The sequence below is a fragment of the Eutrigla gurnardus genome, assembly GCF_963514095.1.
Source record: "Eutrigla gurnardus genome assembly, chromosome: 1".
In the NCBI taxonomy this organism is placed as follows: Eukaryota; Metazoa; Chordata; class Actinopteri; order Perciformes; family Triglidae; genus Eutrigla; species Eutrigla gurnardus.
In genome coordinates, this window is record NC_139915.1 from 18,555,557 (window position 1) to 18,566,052 (window position 10,496).

The window sequence follows — 10,496 nt, forward strand, 5'->3', positions numbered from 1 at the left end:
GATGAGGCAGCTAAAAAGGTAACAGGGAAAGCTACACAAGCCCCAATCTTGGTTGAGCAAGACTGTGCGCCTATAACCACTTTGAGCTCATTGATAGAAGCCCAAAATCAGGTCCCAGAGGCTGAAAAACAACTTTGGATACAGAGAGGAGCTATCAGAACAACAACCCCCCATGCAGGGTTGTGGAGAAGCGGCCATGGACACTTTGTCCTCCCGCTATCACTGTTACAGATAGCAATCAAAAAGATGCATGAACCTGATCATTGTTCACAAAGTCAAGTTCTTCAGAAACTACGAGAAACATGGTGGACACCATACATGACTGCTATGGTAGATAGGCAATTGGCCACATGCCTACACTGTCCAAAATATAACGTGCGAAAAATGTTTACTCATCCCTTGGCACACATCCCAGTGCCAGAAGGTCCATTCAAACATCTAATGATGGATTATGTAGACATGCTAGACAGAGTTCAAAACAAAAAATACATGTTTGTGGTCATCTGTAGGTTTAGTAGATGGGTTGAAGCATGCCCCACAACTAAAGCTGACCACAAATCTGCTGCTAAGTTTCTGTGTACAGAAGTATTTCCAAGATTTGGTATGCCAGATACCATCTCATCTGAAAATGGACCACACTTTGTATCCAAAGTGATACAAGAAATGTTTCAAATGTTAGGCATACAACAGAAGTATGGTTGCGTGTATCATCCACAGTCACAAGGCTCTGTGGACAAAATAGCCAAAATCATGGCTGACAGCAATGGCAGGCTCACCTGGGTGGATGCTTTTCCATTAGCATTGATGGCTATGCAATCACAAACTAACAGACTAACTCACCTAACCCCACATGAAATGCTCACTGGCCGACCAATGCCGTTACCACAATGTAGGGGCCCCCAAGAAGGGCCATCACTCTTAAAACTTGAACGAGAATTGGGTGACTATTTGAAAAGTTTAACTCAAATCCACAGACTTGTCTTCCAACAGGTGAAAGAGGCCAACGGCAAAGACGATAGCAGAATCCCGTTGGATGCTCGCCAGACCCAAGTGGGGGACCAGGTGTTCATACGAGTATTTAGACGTCATTGGCACGAGCCCCGTAGAGAAGGGCCATTTAAGGTGGTACTCACTACACCCACTGCCTTAAAAGTTGAAGGTAAGAGTTTTTGGTACCATCGTAACCACTGCACCCGTCCCCAACCTCCTAACCCGCCTGGCCGCCTGCCAGAGCATGCTGAAGGGGATGCGGAAGGCACCCCCTGATCTACTTCACATGCTGAAGGGGATGCAGAAAGCATCCCCTGCTCTACTCTACCTGCTGATGGGGATGCAGAAAGCACCCCACGCAGCAGTCCATCCAGTTCACCTCAAGGTGAAAGATGGTCAGCCCACCTACAGGCTCGGCGTGCAACTTCTTGTCATAAAAGGTACTGACAGCAGCAATGGGCCGGCCACAGCAGATGACTCTGCCAGTACGGCTGATAAGGACACCCCAGAGAGTGTCCAAACAGGGCCATCGGGTGTACGAGACACCGATTGCACTCCCACAATTACCTTCAGATCAGACCCGGAATAGTTTGTTTGCTTTCTTTCTTTTTGTGCTTACCCTTTCAGGTTTCACAAGGGGGGAGGATGTCCTAATGACCTCTCCGTCCCTAGCAGCCGCTAATAACATCCCACATGCTAAGTGTGCATTGGCTATGGTCACATTAGCTACTGACAAAAACCTATTAACAAAAGGAAAAGTGCAAAACTACATGTATGTAAAAACTGACACCTATGATTATGTACTAACCATTGACATCACAACAGCTAACGCTCCAAGCAAACACTGGGTGGGACTACCCCGCACCACTGAATGCCAAGAAGAAGGGATGGTGACAATGCAGGTCACATGCACCAACATTTTGTGTCAAGAAACGGACACAAAACAGACAATGACAACAGTAGAGGCCAATAAATGGATTCGGCTGGTGAGTAAATGAGAAAAAAAAGAGATTTGACCAAACTAACAACCTCGCAATGGGACTCCAACATGTTTCAACAATGGATAACATACTCAGCTAAAGCAATGTATAAAGCACAGAAGAAAGAGCGACAGGAGTGCATTGCCTGTTATAATGCTAAAAAAAATTCCACAGCTCATGCCACTGCCTGGAAGTAGCATAGGAAGCTGTCCAGAGATAGCTGAATGTTTTGCCTTCTGTGCAATGATCACGGCAGGACACTTAAATGGATGGAGTGAAAACTCAAGAATATGTCCATATAGACTAAAAAACTGAATAATAATGAAGTAATAACAGCATTATCACCTGTTGTACGCAAACCAAATGATTTGATTTTTCCCTTTTTGTGTAGCACGAGGGGAAGAGTTGGAGTACCTGACCAAAACAGACACCCCGATCATGACGGACGTGGCGGGACTGGTGGAATGCAGAAAAGAGACCCGGTCCCACCAGAACGGTTGGGAGTTGCTTTCCACGGGTGCGTGACCACGGAGGACAGCAGATCTACATTACCAGAAGCAAGAGTGGATCCACGAATGCCAAATCAGCCGCCAGCGGACAACATGTTCAGCCCTCTCAGTCCTGCCAGTGAGGACAGAGGAAGCCCCTCACCAGGGAGGCCCATGCAGCAGGATGGATTTGACTCGAGTGACATGGACCAACTGAACAAAATGTTGGAACAGCCGTTAGGTACATGGTCAGCATACGGCAAGGTAGAAAACACAGTAGGCAACTTGTCTAAAGACAACTACATCAACACAAAGAAACGTCTGACGACCCAAGCACAAGTTGAAATGGCCAGAAGCCGGAGGAGATCATACGAACGCAGACGAAGGGTTAAGATCCAAGAATTAAAAGCATCTAGGAGACTGCTGATGGATGAGACAGCCCAGCTGAGAGAAGAGAATGCAGAACTGCAGGCGAATAACGAAAACCTGCGTCAGACTGCCAACGTCACACAGCGCAGACTGGCCCAGCTACAACATCAGAATGCTGGACTGTTGAGTTTCTGCAATGATAAACTGGTACATCAGTCAAATGTACTGGAGCTACTCAGAATGGGGATGACTACAATGGGAGGCGGTCATTACCCAGACGGTCAAAGCCATGGCCAATAAACTGAACTGTTGAAACTGCCATGAGTCAACCACTGATCTGGGGGTCTCTCTTGCTATAAAAATAGGGTTGAGGGTAAAAGTGGGAGGTGGCTAGTAACAGCGCCACAATAGTAGTGATAGATAGGAGGGAGAGTGCAGGTGAAACTGCACTCTGAAGGAGATTATTATAAAATTATCTAGTTCATACAGTGATATGCAGGAAATTAGTAAGCCCGATAGGGGATACGATGGAATGTTCGCCTGAAAGGGCATCACTGGCGAAAACAACACAAGAAAGTAACAAAAACAAAAATGTAAGGCGGATAACCTCCAAAGTTGCCTGGATATAATATTCCAAGAATCATATGAGTGTTTATCAATATAATCATAAGTCATGAATATGCCATACCAAATCCGCCCCCCTAGCTGTGACAGGAGACGCTTCTCCACGTACAGCTGCGGTATTTGTTTCCCCGTTGCCAAAGACAGTTACAGTTACTACGTTACCTTAGTTTGGTTCTGCAACGTTGCTTTGTGTGACATTTCTCTGTAGTAAGTTGAGTGAGGGACCTGTGCAGTTAACAGACCATCAGATAGACACGCCCTCCATGCCAAATCTGCATCTTACAAAAATCAAATGTTTAATTAAAAAAAATAAATAATATCGAAATTTGTATCGAACCGTGGGTCAAAAATCGTGATACAAACCGGATCGTGAGTTTGGTGTATCGTTACAGCCCTACTTGTAATGCTTGGCGTACTATTTGATTTTTTTTAAATGTGGTTCTGGCCTATCAAAATCGAGATTGCGAAACTCCCGCTACTCCGCTACTAGGGTTGTAAACGATAAACCGATGCGACCGGATATTCGGTTCAACAAGTGAGAGTTACGGCTGCATCGGTAGCAGCCTCCTCAATCGATACAAATTATCAATGAATTCCTAGATGAATCGGTTACGGAGTCATGGATCGGGTATCGCGAGACTTTGAAGCGGTTGGCGGCATCATATCTGGGCGGCATTACACCAGCGTCTCTAAAACAACGCGAGAGCTGAAGCTGCCCGTGAAACGCCGTAGCTGGCTAGCTTGTATGAGTAAACAAGGGACAACACGGAACATGGAGGTGGAGAGGCGGGCGCAGCACAGGTAGGCGGCTGCGACGCTGCCGTGTGACCGCAGGCACTCCACGACCGCACGTGAGAGACGGACGGCTTTGAATGCCAATCGCTTGTGTCTCAACTTGCGCCACAAGAGGCGGCCGCAGCACAGGTAGCGTCCACGACGCTGTCCTGTGACCGCCATCCAACGATTCAGACAGACTTTTTTTTGGGTCCATGTCTAAAAATAAATACATTGACATGTGATTTTGTTGTTCTGTTTTTTTTTGTTTTTTTGCCAGTGCCATACAGCCACAATGTTTGGGGATGTGTGGTATTTTACATATTTGAAAAGAAACTATTGTACTGTCACTTTCATAGAATCGGCTTCTTTATTTTATAAAATATCTACAACAAATATTAACTGTAGAATCGAATCGTATCGTTCTTACACTGTATGGAATCGATTTGAATCGAATCGGTCTGTGATAAAGGATATCGTTTTTGAATCGAATCGTAACCTGTGTATCTAGATGCATATCGAACCGTTTATCACAAAGAGATGTGCAACCCTATCCGCTACATAGCTCCGCTACCGCCAACTACAATGCAGAACGTGTTGTAGAACTGGCTGTCAGCAGGTCAGAGAGCACGTCGGGTGTGAGGGGATTATTTATTTATTTATTTTTGTGCCAAAGTTTGAGTGGCAAAGATTAAAATATGGGATAAAACCACAAAAAAAAAAAAAATACCAATGTTCCAACAATGTCAGAATTATTCATACATTGTAAATAAAGATCAAATACAACAATTTACCTGAATCTTTGTCGTTATTTGATAACCACTAATAAAAAAAACTATTTATATAACTATTTATATTTTGGGCCAGTGGAAGAAAACCTTAGCGTTGAGCTCTGCTATTGTATTTGCATAATTCTGTTTGATATACTTTTGAACCACACTGTAAACCCGAATAAGTTCAGAAAACTCAATTTATGCTGTAACTGATTACGTAAACTTTTAAGTTAACCTAATACATTTTTTGAGTTACACTATACTTAAATATGTGTTCATATTTTAAACATAAATAAAACTGAAATAAATAATACCACTGGCCTTTGTGCATAAGTCTTACAACAAAGGACCAAGATAAAATAAAAAAAGAACTGAATACATTATTGTAAATGGCATATCTCACACTATTCCGATTTACAGTTGTTAACTTTTTAAAAAGGCAACCATGAACGAATGACCATTTGGTGGATAAGGGACATGTAAAAAGTGTGTCCTGCTTGTGCTCCTTCACTTGCACCAGCTCTACACATTATAAAGGAATTTTCAGTGAATAAATGACAGAAATATACAATTGCTAACAATTCAAACTGTAATCTTTTTTTAAAGTGTAAACATGAACAGGTAGCTTTTGTGGTTAGACAGCCTACCAGGTGTAACTTCCATTCAGATGCTTTAGGCAAAAGCATATTCAACATACTGTCACATTAAGACACATGGCACCAAAAACTTGCTTCTGTATGTGCATACAGATGTGTGCATGTGCATAGACACAAAGTGTAATGTGGTCCCATCAGGACTTTCTGGATGAAGGTAAAAGTGTGAATGAGTTTCCTGGGGTAGTCCAAATGCAATACATACATCAAACCAAACAACAATGCAAATGCTTTAGCCAACTTGGGGATGTTGCTCATCACAAGCTCATCTTCTACCACAATAGCAATGGATGCAGGACTGAAGTCAACTGGACTTGTAGTGCTCTCGGAGACCACCGTGACAAGGGCAACAGTGATGTCTGGCTCAGGCGAATCGTCCTCCTGGAATATGCAGGTTATACACGGTTAACTTTCAGGAACTAGACAATTGCATTATATTACTATTTCACAGGTCATGCAGTGTTTCCCCCCACGTTCATGCGCCGCCGCTGCTGAATTTTCTCCGCCGCTGCAATAAAAATCCTTTGTTGTTGTTGGCAGTAGACTACCCTACACGGTTGCAAAGTTACATTGATTCTAGCAGTAGCGAGTGAAGCGGAAGATCGAAGAAAGAAGGAAAGAGTGAGACAGACAGAGAGAGAGAGAGAGAGAGAGAGAGAGAGAGAGAGACACACAGACAGAGAGAGAGAGAGAGAGAGAAAGTAAGTTGCTAAAATGTGTCGCTACATGACCACCAGTGTTAAAAACCCTCTGAGCCCAATCATTTTATTGTATCTATAAACCGCAACCTCCGTGCCGTTTTTCCTCTAGTATTGTGTGTGTGTGTGTGTAGGCCTATGTGTGTGTGTGCGCGTGTTGTCGCTCTTTTTGGGATCACTCATAGCCTTTACAGGAGCTTATATCCAGCCAGGAATTTATAGCCTAGGTATTTTCGGGAACTTTGAAAAATGAATCCATACTGTTAGATCCGATGTTGTTCTTTATTGCCATATAAAATCCGTTTTCATCGCGTATTTTAGTTAGGGATTTATGCTAATCGCCTGTAAGCATGTGGTCATTAGCATAAATGCAGGGAAAAAACCTAAGGACTTCTTAAAAGATCATGAATAGTTTCTATTATGTATAACTTATATTTATTTTATAATTTTCTCATCACTTTTTGACTCCCAAGACTAAGAAGAAGTGTTTTAAGCAATAACAAGCTTAATCAATTTGCCTTTGTGTCATATCAATAAATAATTGAGATATTATTTGCTTTTTTTTTTTTTTACTGTCTAATTGATAATTTCCTACATTCAAACGACATCACTGCAGCACACATATTCTGATAGTCCAGGTTGTGACCCAAATAAATGATAGCTTGACAGCTATGCATTATAAGGGTGATGAATGCAATCTTAATAAGAGAATAAATCCAGGCGAACCAAAACATCTCAAAAATGGCTTCACAGTTCTCCATCTGTTGTCTTCTTTGTCCTCATCCTCCTGTCGCTCTCTTGTCCTCTTCCCCTGACTCTCACTGTCTCACAAAGGAGCTGAGCTCACCTGAGGTCTATTTGTAGTGCTAAGGCTCACACTGATTGGTATTCAATTAGCTTTATTTTTTATTTTTCATGTGTGTGAGTCTGTGTTCTTTTCAAATTTTAGTTACATTTTATGTGTGTGAGTCTGTGTTCTTTTCAAATTTTAGTTAGGTTTATAATTTTAAAAAAAGATGTGTTTTGCCCATTGTTGCAGGAGATTTCATTTTTGAACAAAGTGTCTTATGTAAAAAACAGTTATGCTTTGGGCATAGCAACCATGTTTAGTGTTTAAGCATTAGGCAAAAATCTGTAAATAAATTGTGCAAATTATATTTGCGTTGTGGCATTTTTTGTTAAATATTACTATACAAAAATATAAAAATCTGTAAATGAAGACACAAAAGGCAAAGTTACAACACCAATAATCCCATCTACAGTAATACACAGGACTGTTTGAATAGGATTTAAGTGCATATTCTCCTCTCAAAGTGCACCAGATTCATGCATTCCAATGTAAAGGGTACAAAAAAAATTTGGCCGGGGGGGCATGCCCCCGGACCCCCCTAGAGGGTTCGGGGACCACACCACCGCTGCTGAAAAAAATCCTGCGGGAAACACTGTCATGACTCAACAGCTAAGTATTAGGTAGGTATTTCAACTGACTATTCTACTAGTCACCATCCAACAGGTAGGTATACAAGTAAGTATGTCAATGTGTCTCGTATAGGTCTTTTAAACCCTCCAGCGGTCATCGGGTCAAGGAAGGAAGCTGAAGGAAGGACAGGGGGAAGAAGGGAGGAAGGAAGGAAAGAAGTGAGGAGGGATGGAGGGACAGAAGGAAGGAAAGAAGTAAGGAGGGATGGAGGGACAGAAGGAAGGAAGGAAGGAAGGAAGGAAGGAAGGAAGGAAGGAAAGAAAAAGGGAAGGAGGGGAAGAAGGAAGGAAAGAAAAAGGGAAGGAGGGGAAGAAGGAAGGAAAGAAAAAGGGAAGGAGGGGAAGAAGGAAGGAAGAAAAATGAGGAAGGAAGGAATGAAGGGAGGGGCAGGGAGGGAGGAAAGAAGGAAGGGAGGAGGTAGGAAAGTAGTGTGTGTGTGTGTGTGTGTGTTATGGTCAAAAGGTCAACCAAATGATTAGCCCTCTGGGCAAGGTGAGGTCAGGGCTTTGTGGGAAGTTAAAACTTAAGGATTACAGGGCTTCTATACCACATACTGTATGTATCCATATGCATCCACACTCACGCCTCCACACAGGGTTTGGAAGGTGGTTGCGTTGTATAGTTAGGCAGCTTTTAGTGTTGAAAATATCTATACAAAGCAAGCAATATCACCTCATTGATACTAACAGTTCTGCGAAAGCAGTGCATACTTACATTCCACGTCTTGAAGAACGGTGGGTCCTCCTCACGCAGGTATACCGGGAGGGCACGTAGGGCTGCAGTGCATCTCATGTTGACATGTTGACTTGAAAGGACAAGCAAATTGAACATGATGAACTTTGTTGCTGTCACTGTTGTCCGTATAACTTGATTTGGACCAAGTTCAACTTTAACTCACCTGGAGATCATAAATATGTAGGATGTCATGCAGCGCCTCTGCTACCTTGCCGGTGTGTTCTGCCTTCTGTCTGTATATGGCCAACAGTTGTGGTGTGTGCCGGTCAAGCTCAGCATAAAACTGGTTCCGTAGATTGACGTTTGTAATGCGGTGGAACTCTGCACAAACCTACAAAACACAATAGGACAAATTAATTGGGATGAAACATGTTTAGAGAGGGCAGACTGGGAAAGATGTGTAAAGATTGGTAGAAATGAGAAAGAGTGAGCATGTTTTACCTGCGATTCCATCCGAAGAGCCGGCCATTTCTGTAGGAACTCCTTCACCATTTGATCCCCCTGAACGATCTCTTGGCGACGCAGGGCAAAAGTAATCAGTGTGACAGTGTTACCTCTGAGAAGGGCGGTCTGAAGTCACACAAGGGACATGTAAAAACTGTGTCCTGCTTGTGCTCCTTCACTTGCACCAGCTCTACACGTGTCTTTGGGAAACCGCGATAAATGAATTTTCAGTGCATTAATTACAGAAATGTACAAATGCAGGAGGTGTAGAGACATGGCAAAGGACTAACTCTTGAATAATGGCTATGTAGTGCTTAAATAACTGCGTCTGGGTGTCTGAGGACACAGCACCCAATTTGCACTTCCACTCCATCATTTGAAGTGCTTACTTTCAAACTAAATTAATTCTCCTACAAGTGAGTTTAAATCATTTGGCTTACCAAAGAAAAAGGTCAGTGCTGGTCAATATTCTCAACTTGATCCTGTGGAAACAGATGCAATAAGCAGTAAGAACCCTGTTAAATTATGTAGGCTACTCAACAACAGCTTTACAATTTATTAACCCAGAATCTCAAGTGTTAATATAACTAACCAATAAAGTTGTTCTCAGATGATATAAGTGACTGTAGGTCATATACAGTCAATTACATAGATCTTCAAATGCACACACACAGACAGACAGACAGACTTGATTATTACAAATAATAATAAAATGTTAGCCCATTTATGGAGGGGGAGCAGCACAAGCTAAATCTCAGTTACCTTGATTTGTGTGCATGCTCGCTTCTCTGCATCCACTTCAGCCTATGAGGAAAGAAAAAAATGGAGGTTCAATGTAAACTTGCAGATTGCATAAGCTAACCAACTTCATGTCCATGCAAAGTTACTAAGTCGGCTAATGGCTAAACTAGCTGCAACTTAACGTTCGTTCGTCTTAAGATAGCTACTAGGCCTACGTTAGTTCATTCGGGTGAATGTAAGAAGAAGAAAAATATTTACCAGATAAGGGCGCTTCACATAAATTTCAGCGCCACACAAAGAAACGCTACGGCTGCTAACTGAAAAGAGTTACTAGCTAACTTTCAAATATGCAATTCAACGCAATTCAAATATGAGCGCGAATCACTGCGGCCATTGCTCGGTACCCTAAATGTAAAAACAGCGCAGTCTAACGATCAAACACTTAATTATTTGTGATACCCATGCAACGTTATAACAAGCAAAGCAGTTTTGACAAGTTTGTTTGGTTTACTTACACGTTAATCCATGAATGAAGATGAGACGCGGACTCTCGCACACGGCAGCCATCTTGGACAAAAAATGTTACGTCGGTCAGGGCAGCAGATTCACAACGTCGTGACGTCATGACGTCCGTGTACGTAGCGTTTACTCAAAAGCGATCATTGATGGGGAATACTTTACTCATAAGTTGTTACGTCCCTGGTCTAGGGGAACCTAGACGCAACACAAATGTGCCCCCCCCCCCCC

At 42.7% G+C, this 10,496-nt stretch overlaps 1 long non-coding RNA gene across 1 annotated transcript; it reads right to left on the reverse strand.

Annotated features, from left to right (window-relative positions):
• Positions 1-9,460: 9,460 nt before the first annotated feature.
• On the reverse strand, positions 9,461-9,830 carry LOC311018299. Its single transcript, XR_014597710.1, has 3 exons — positions 9,771-9,830; positions 9,601-9,662; positions 9,461-9,490 (listed from the first exon to the last, which is right to left on the reverse strand). It is a non-coding gene; the product is annotated as an uncharacterized lncRNA (long non-coding RNA).
• Positions 9,831-10,496: the final 666 nt, after the last annotated feature.